We start from the raw sequence: 10,336 nt of genomic DNA, 5'->3' as shown, positions 1-10,336 counted from the left end.
TTGCCACTCCGTGTCGTAAATGGCATATTGGCAAGTTTACGCTTCTCCTCAGACGCTTTTAATTTTGATTTTTGGGTCATTTTACTGATCTTTTGTGTTTTGGATTTTACATGCTCTGTACTATGACATTGGGCATCGGCCTTGGCAGACGACGTTGATGGCATTTCATCGTCTCGGCCATGACTAGTGGCAGCAGCTTCAGCACGAGGTGGAAGTGGATCTTGATCTTTCCCTATTTTTTTAACCTCCACATTTTTGTTCTCCATATTTTGCGCACAACTAAAAGCCACCACAGGTATACAATGTAGATGGATGGATAGTATACTATTATTACTTATGGACGACGAGTGACGACACAGAGGTAGGTACAGCCGTGGCCTACCGTACTGCTATATATATAATATATACAGAATAATAATAACGGACCTGGTGGACACTGTCAGCAGACTGCTAAACTAGTATGAAGAAAAAAAAGCCACCACAGGTATACAATGTAGATGGATGGATAGTATAGTATTATTACTTATGGACGACGAGTGACGACACAGAGGTAGGTACAGCCGTGGCCTACCGTACTGCTATATATATAATATATACAGAATAATAATAACGGACCTGGTGGACACTGTCAGCAGACTGCTAAACTAGTATGAAGAAAAAAAAGCCACCACAGGTATACAATGTAGATGGATGGATAGTATAGTATTATTACTTATGGACAATGAGTGACGACACAGAGGTAGGTACAGCCGTGGCCTACTATACTGCTATATATATAATATATACAGAATAATAATAACGGACCTGGTGGACACTGTCAGCAGACTGCTAAACTAGTATGAAGAAAAAAAAGCAACCACAGGTATACAATGTAGATGGATGGATAGTATACTATTATTACTTATGGACGACGAGTGATGACACAGAGGTAGGTACAGCCATGGCCTACCGTACTGCTATATATATAATATATACAGAATAATAATAACGGACCTGGTGGACACTGTCAGCAGACTGCTAAACTAGTATGAAGAAAAAAAAGCCACCACAGGTATACAATGTAGATGGATGGATAGTATACTATTATTACTTATGGACGACGAGTGACGACACAGAGGTAGGTACAGCCGTGGCCTACCGTACTGCTATATATATAATATATACAGAATAATAATAATGGACCTGGTGGACACTGTCAGCAGACTGCTAAACTAGTATGAAGAAAAAAAAGCCACCACAGGTATACAATGTAGATGGATGGATAGTATAGTATTATTACTTATGGACGACGAGTGACGACACAGAGGTAGGTACAGCCGTGGCCTACCATACTGCTATATATATAATATATACAGAATAATAATAACGGACCTGGTGGACACTGTCAGCAGACTGCTAAACTAGTATGAAGAAAAAAAAGCCACCACAGGTATACAATGTAGATGGATGGATAGTATACTATTGTTACTTATGGACGACGAGTGACGACACAGAGGTAGGTACAGCCGTGGCCTACCGTACTGCTATATATATAATATATACAGAATAATAATAACGGACCTGGTGGACACTGTCAGCAGACTGCTAAACTAGTATGAAGAAAAAAAAGCCACCACAGGTATACAATGTAGATGGATGGATAGTATACTATTGTTACTTATGGACGACGAGTGACGACACAGAGGTAGGTACAGCCGTGGCCTACCGTACTGCTATATATATAATATATACAGAATAATAATAACGGATCTGGTGGACACTGTCAGCAGACTGCTAAACTAGTATGAAGAAAAAAAAGCCACCACAGGTATACAATGTAGATGGATGGATAGTATACTATTATTACTTATGGACGACGAGTGACGACACAGAGGTAGGTACAGCCGTGGCCTACCGTACTGCTATATATATAATATATACAGAATAATAATAACGGACCTGGTGGACACTGTCAGCAGACTGCTAAACTAGTATGAAGAAAAAAAAGCCACCACAGGTATACAATGTAGATGGATGGATAGTATAGTATTATTTCTTATGGACGACGAGTGACGACACAGAGGTAGGTACAGCCGTGGCCTACCGTACTGCTATATATATAATATATACAGAATAATAATAACGGACCTGGTGGACACTGTCAGCAGACTGCTAAACTAGTATGAAGAAAAAAAGCCACCACAGGTATACAATGTAGATGGATGGATAGTATACTATTATTACTTATGGACGACGAGTGACGACACAGAGGTAGGTACAGCCGTGGCCTACCGTACTGCTATATATATATAATATATACAGAATAATAATAACGGACCTGGTGGACACTGTCAGCAGACTGCTAAACTATTATGAAGAAAAAAAAGCCACCACAGGTATACAATGTAGATGGATGGATAGTATACTATTATTACTTATGGACGACGAGTGACGACACAGAGGTAAATACAGCCGTGGCCTACCGTACTGCTATATATATAATATACTGTATAATAAATGGACTTGGTGGACAGTGGACACTGTCAGCAGACTGCTAAACTACTAGTATAAAGAAAAAAAGCCACCACAGGAGTGTTTTTCAGGCAGACAAACGTATACTGGACTGGTGGTCACTGTCAGCAAAACTGTGCACTGTACTCCTGCTATAACTGCTCCCCAGTCCCCACAATTAGGCAGTGTGAGCAGTGCACTCAGCACAGATATATCATGCAGCACACTGAGCACAGATATGGTATGGAGCGTTTTTTACAGGCAGAGAACGGATTAAACTGGTGGTCACACTCACTACTATCAGCAAAACCCTGCACTGTACTCCTAACAGCTGCTCCCCGTCCCCAATCCTCCCCACAATTATAACAATGTCACTCTTAGTTTTTTCTATTATGACTATAACGGAGAGGACGCCAGCCACGTCCTCTCCCTATCAATCTCAATGCACGTGTGAAAATGGCGGCGACGCGCGGCTGCTTATATAGAATCCGAATCTCGCGAGAATCCGACAGCGGGATGATGACGTTCGGGCGCGCTCGGTTTACCCGAGCCACACGGGAGAATCCGAGCACGGCTCGGACCCGTGTAAAAAGGCTGAAGTTCGGGGGGGTACGGTTTCCGAGAAACCGAACCCGCTCATCACTAGTATCTTCATATAAATAATTGCCCAAGGTTAGATGTTAGTAATAGTGTTTATGTGTGTATATTGCATATTCGGATAGTAAAGAGGTGAAACCCATTAACTGTCATATACATATAAAATAACCAGCTTTAAAGGTTTATAGTCAGATATTTTTATGCAAAAATAAAATAAAAAATCTTTTTAAACATAGTTGAGCCAGTGCTTTCTGGACTTCTTTTTTGTTGTTTCTTGCTTTAACGGGCGGAGTAGTCCCTTCTGTACTGGAGAGCTGCAGGCAAACTATTACTAAACACTGAGCTTTTTTAATTGGTGTCAGGAGGTACTTAGGGGCAGATGTATGAAAGTGCACTGTGGTTTCTGCTGACCACAGTGCACCTAAATCCTGCATTTAGCGCTTCCCAATAATGTATGAATGGCATGTTAACGCCATGTGTACTGACAGCCGCGCGCCCCCCGTCGCTTACCGCTTCCCCGCAGTGGAGAATGAGAGACGAAGGACAGAGGCAATGAATGATTGCCTCTGCTGTAACTTTTCGCCTCCTAAGTCCGCTGGCCCGGAACGTCTCCCCCGGGCAGACGATGTCTGGCTAAAGCATTCGGGGAAGTTTTTTTTGTTTGTGTTATTGACATTTGTACAATAAAGCTTTACTCCCCACTCACCTCAGTCCCGGCCGCACCTCCTATTCTCTAAGGCTGAGCTTCCTGTCACATCCGGCGGTGGTGAGCGGCCAGCCCAATTGCGCATGCGCGTCTGGCCGCCAGCAGGGCGAAGGTCAAATGAACGCATGCGCAGAAAGCCAGCGGCAGTGATCCCAGCATAGCCGATGTGGGAGAAGCGTTATCGCAGGACAGGTGAGATGACGCCCTTCAACACCGGCAGGCACACATATCATACATTGTGATAGAACGTCCGGGTGTATCACCACGATAATGTGGTGATATGCCCACAGGCACATAACGTCCGTTTTTCATACATCTCTCCCTTAGTACCTTGTTTTTTTTTCTGTGTCTTTCAAAATTGGAACAGTTGAAGGTATGCAAATTGAAGTTTAAAAGCGGGACTTCTGGCCCAAAGTGGGACAGTGAACACATTATATTGATAGTGGAATATGTCTTTTCCCGCCTAAAATATTTACTTGAAAATAATATTTCATAATATTAGTCATAAGACCAATCAACTGCTTAGGTAAAGGTTTCTTGCAGTGTACTCTCTTGTGTAATTACAACTGTGGCAAGGAAGGGTTAGGTTAGCACAGTGTATGATGGCAAAAATGTGGGTAATGCTACAGTAATGTGCTTATTATGGCTCTGAATACCTGCATGTGTGAGTATCTATCAGGTATACTCCTGTTTCCTCCCACACTCCAAAATAATACTGGTCAGTGAAGGAAATACTGACTATAAACTCCAATATGGTAGTGACTGATGTGACTGACAAATATTCCCTGTTCCCCACTGTCTCATAATTAGCGCTATATATATAAATGATAATATTGTCAGACTTACGCACTCAATATAAATGTAAAGGGGCATACACACTAGCCGTTATAAGTGGACAATATTCACGATAAAGATATTATCATGCATATCCTCAAGTGGTATGCACTATAATGATAACTATGCGTGCTGTTCCGCCGGTCGTTATCATTTATCTATATCAACTGAATATGCAGTCCAATTTAGGCTATAACTTTCATGTTCATGACTGCATGTTCAGGGATGGGAAGCAGAGCCGTGCTCCTGGGCAAGTGGGCGTGGCAATTTTATATTATTATATCAAACTATAAATATATAATCACACCGCCCTCTACACATGCACACACAATTAGCAGCATTACGCACAATGTCCACCGTAGTGCTCCTAACCAGTAGCGGATCTTGCCACATCCGGATGGCGCCGCACCATGTCAAGATCCGCCATGTGCCACCCGCAGTGCCCCCCGCTGGTCCCCCACTGCAAAGGGAACCCTTTCGTGGAGAGGACCTTTGCTGTGCGGTGCGCGATGACATCATCGCGCACCGCACAGCATTGTGGCACAGACGCTAGGGGTCATAATTGACCTCTAGTGTCTGTGCTGTGGTATGGGAGAGATGTCATGACTGACGTCTCTCCCATAGCTCCGAGGAGAGAAGAGGAGAAGAGCGGCGCCGGCGGAGGTCTGCAGGGGTCTCGAATCAGACGCGGGGATCGTAAGTATAAATTTTTCTTTTTTTTTCTTTCAGCGGCGCTTCAAGGGGGAAAAATGGGGGCGTAACTGACCACGCCCCCATATGAAGTAAGCTCCTATCTTTTTATAAGAACTGGCCCTGCTCCTTACACATAATGTCCCCAGTATAGTGTCAGATACACATAGCGTTCCAGTATAGTGTTAGTGAAACATAACGTCTCAGTATAGATACAGATACACATATAATAGCAGTATAGTGCCAGATACACATAACGTCCCCAGTATAGTGTCAGATGCACATAACGTCTCCAGTATAATGACAGTTACATGTAACGTTCCCAGTATAGTGCCAGTTACACATTTTACCCCTAGTATAATGCCAGATACACATATTCCCCCAGTATAGTGCCAGATACACATATGCCCCCAGTATAGTGCCAGATACACATATGTCACCAGTATAGTGCCAGATACACATATGCCCCTTGTAGTGCCATCCACACATATGTTCCCAGTAGCACTGCGTACCGGCTATGGGTTCCTCTGCTGCTGTCACCGCTACCGGGTTCTGCTGGCTGCCGTCGGGCTCTGCTGGCTGCTGCTGGGCTCTTTTGCTGCGACCGAGGGGAGGAGAAGGCAGTGCGCGCCTCTTCTGCCCCTCAGTCTGGTCTCCGGTGGCGGCCATCTGAAATATGGCTCCAGTTCATAAGTCAATCAAAGCTCATGGTCCACCAGCCAATCAGGAGTCACTGCTGCCGATCCACGAGTTCTGATTGGCTAATGAACCAGCGACTGATTTGAGTTATCGGACAGACGGCCATGCCTAAGGAGTGTGCCTCGAGCTGGTCCTGATGGGATCGGTGATGTCACTGAATGATATAGTTCACTATATCATTCAGTGCATATGCACTTTATCTTTCATTCTGCAGCTGGGTAAATTTCAAGGGAAATCTTTATCTTTACCGTTATTGTGTCAGAATCGTCTATTGTGTACCTGCCTTTAATGTCACTAATCAGCATCATTTTTGCCACAGCCCCCCCCCCCTCCATATTACCATTTACTCTCCATTTTGCCACCATATTCTGGCAACATACTACACTACGATACAATTTGCAAATAGTACTAACTGCTGCCTCATACTCCATGACTCTGTGATGTTAGGGCCCTCAGGACACTAGCAGAGGTGCCTTGGATTGGTGGTCCAGGAACAATTCAAACTATTTTTGGTCAAAGTAATAGACAAATCCAGTGCTTGTGGCTGCCAATTATAAAATATGAGGACAAACAGAAGCAAATATTGTCCCGCACCACACTAAAGAAACAAAGGATGATACATAAACATAATTTACTTATTGTTTTCTAAAACTCTCAATAAGAAACTTTTGGCCTAGGAGTGGCGTGAAAATTTTTGATACTCTAGGGAGCCATGATTCTAAAAAGTTAGGGTTCTATTTAAGAACAGAAATTTGTGGGATATCCCATTTTTAGCTAGTATCAGGAAATGTCTGGTATTGTTTGAATGTACTGAGGGTTTCTATGTTGGCTGCTTAATTGCCAAATTTATAAAGCTCCAGAATGTGTGGCCCAGATGGTGTTAGTCTACAGGCTATACACTGCAATGATAACGGGAAAAAAAAGAGATCACAATTGTGTGCCCGATTCCTGAGGGAGAAGTGAATGGATAGCATTAGCATTGGGAGCAATTTTGCCTTGTGCTAATCAATCTAAGTAAAGCTTTCAGAGAGAAAGGAAGTCAAAGGCAAGTGATCTACTGCCTGATAATTCTACCATTAAGCAAAGTTGCATGGTAGCATGTTATACAGGTAATGTCCTTCATTTCACTCCAATACTTTGATTGTTCAAGACTTGCAATAAAGACTTTGAAAACGGATTATGCCCATGACTTTATTTCCACAACATCCATGTCACAAAACCTAAAATTGACTACAATTCTTTACATCTAAAATTGCTTGGTAAATCTGCACTAGTGCAAGGTCTCCTGTGAACTAGGGTGGCTTCTAGGTTAGATAAAATTACATCATTTGTGAATATTGATCCTACGGTATCTCACATTAAATCAACCTGTACAGTATTTCAGATTTATTGGCTCTCTAGAATTGTTTATAGACATCATCATATGCAACAATGTTCTGAATAATTAAGGACCATTAATAGACAATTAATCACTAGATGTACATTTTTTAATATTAAAACCGGGAAACTACAGCCTTGTCCGTAAATGTAATTTTCCCTCATAGTCCAACCAGCACGTAATTGGAATTATGACCTTTAGGACATTCCAAGCTAGAGCAGCCTGTGCTGAAAATCTGGCATCCAGTCTCATCATTGTAAACAAAGAGATTGCTTAATTGCTGTGCAATACTGTTTCTTCAGCAGCCAGTTATTTTCTGTTATTTCAGTAAGGTTCTCGGAAGTATTGGCTTAAATGTTGTCCCTTCATTTAATGCAATAAAATGACTGGTATGTTCATTAGTAACAGTGATGGCTGCAGTATTTTATGGTAACATTTAGATCATAAGAGATGTTGCCATTACCATTAGGACAGGTAGTTTTGGGGTAGCTGCCCAGGGTGAGGAGGGTGTGTGTTTGTATGTGTGGGTGGTGGTGGGGGTGGGGGGGGGAGGTTGTGGTGGTGCTAACTGATACTAAAATTAGGGATGTTTCTGACATACTTATTGTACTGAATGCTGTTGGTTGCCACAGATACTATGAGCCACTGCTTTACCCCCTCCCCCAGCAGACGTTGTGATTGCTACTGAACGGGCTGCTACTGGAAGCGCCCGTGTGTGCGTCTTTTGATGGTGTTGCATATGCGACTTTTTGCATATTCCTGGTGTACAAGCTTGTGTCTGAATGTGCAAGGACTGAGATGCTAACTTTGCATGTCCTTAGATGCAAAAACTACCTGTTGGTGCATCTATGGACACAACCATTGGTCACACTATCGAAACTTACACAAGCCCCATGCTAGGTGCAGATTCTCTGTCAGAGTGTGGTCTCCAATGTGAGCATCTAAGCGTCCTAGTCTGCAACCAGTTCAGCGACATGTTGTGATGCCCTAATAACACGCCCATAAGACGGATCATCTTTGTTTGTCTGAATAGCCACTCCCAGTCACCTCCCGATAATGGGGGTAATTCCAAGTTGATCGCAGCAGGAAATTTTTTAGCAGTTGGGCAAAACCATGTGCACTGCAGGGGGGGCAGATATAACATTTGCAGAGAGAGTTAGATTTGGGTGGGTTATTTTGTTTCTGTGCAGGGTAAATACTGCCTGCTTTAGTTTTACACTGCAATTTAGATTGCAGATTGAACACACCACACCCAAATCTAACTCTCTCTGCAAATGTTATATCTGCCTCCCTGCAGTGCACATGGTTTTGCCCAACTGCTAAAAAATTTCCTGCTGCGATCAAATTGGAATTACCCCCAATGCCCAGCACATTTCCAGTGTACTTCTCATACCGGGCGTCTCAATTGCAAATGTGCCTCTGTGCATAGACACAGTGAGATGAAAGTGCTGTGCGGCTTATACCCCTTAAGCATTCACAGTCCCGGGTCATATCCGGTATTAACCACTGGGGATGCTCCTGGACATAACACGGGAAATGTCCCCATTTACACTGCACTCAGACTCAGGATCATCCCCATTTACACTGAACCTGGGTCATCCCTTCAAAACAACTCTAAATGCCACCATTAGAAATTGTCTTTTCCAGGCTCACAAAGATGAGATCACAATAGGGGAGCAGAGGGAGGGTTGGTGTCTACTCACAGCTTTGCAGCAGTCATGGCCAACAGAGTACCAGTGTGTAGTTCGGAGTTTTATAAAAAAAAATTGGCATCCTTTACTGTGCCTGTGATCTGTCTCTTTATTTGTTCCTCCTCCCTTATGCTGAGATTTCTGGCCTTTTCATCGCTCCAAGTCACCATGCTGTCTGTCTCCTCTATGCTCTCCGGGCGCTGGGTGATGACAGCATCGTTTCAACGTCCAAGGAAGTGTCCATTTAACAGTCCCGGGTTCAGTAACACGGGTAGGGGTACCACATCCCGGGTCGATTCCGATTTCAACCCAGGTCGCAACCTGGGATGAAATGCCGGGATGCTCAACCCGGTTATTCCTTAGGGCCCGTTTCAGACTAAGCAAAATCCCGGGTAATCACTTGCAATAAGCCAGGAAATGTATGCTAGTCTGGAAGGGGTATTATTAGAGTTTTAGACAAATGCAGAGTTATAAAGGCATTATGCTTTGTGTGAATTTCAGCATTACGTGCGTCTCAGAATCAGTCCCTATGTGCCTTCATTATGGTATAAGAACTCTAGTTCTTATGATGGTCATACAGTATGTGCCACGTGATGATCCACTTTATAACCATGTTACATTAAGTGGTGTAGCCATTGTACCTCCTAGGCTGATGGCCCTGGCCAAGTGACCATCACATGGGCCAGCAAATGTGAGTTTCTCCAGAACTGTGGAGCCTGAGCATCGGTACTCTGTGATACTGATTGTCAGCTTACAATTTGTAGATAATCATAACATCGATCTTATTTAAGTATTGCGAATTAACATCAAGCTTTCCAGCCACCTTGAAATCATGGTTTAACATTAAGGTTTTCACAGAGATGGGTGTGATCAGTAAATTATAAGAAAATATCAGGAAACGATACATATGTGAAAGAATTGAAATGGAATGTATTCTTATAGCTTTAGGGTGATGTCATGTCAAGAACATAGATCTGGAACATCTGGTGTCGTCAACAAGATAACATCTTTATAAATTGCTTAAGTTGATTCATGCAGTCTTATTGTATTTGATTGCATTAGATCCATTCCCATTCCATACGTGATAAAAGATATTTGATTTATTTTGAGTTTCCAGCATAATGGCTTTGATAGTGATTCAGTGGAAAACATAGAAGAACATGAGCTTGCTTGAAATGTATATAATATGATGCTTTTTATTATTTTTGCTAGAGCCATTTCCAGATTATGTGTCGGAGAACAAAGAGCTTC

This window comes from Pseudophryne corroboree, chromosome 1, assembly GCF_028390025.1.
Source record: "Pseudophryne corroboree isolate aPseCor3 chromosome 1, aPseCor3.hap2, whole genome shotgun sequence".
Lineage (NCBI taxonomy): Eukaryota > Metazoa > Chordata > Amphibia > Anura > Myobatrachidae > Pseudophryne > Pseudophryne corroboree.
This window is presented reverse-complemented; position numbering follows the sequence as displayed.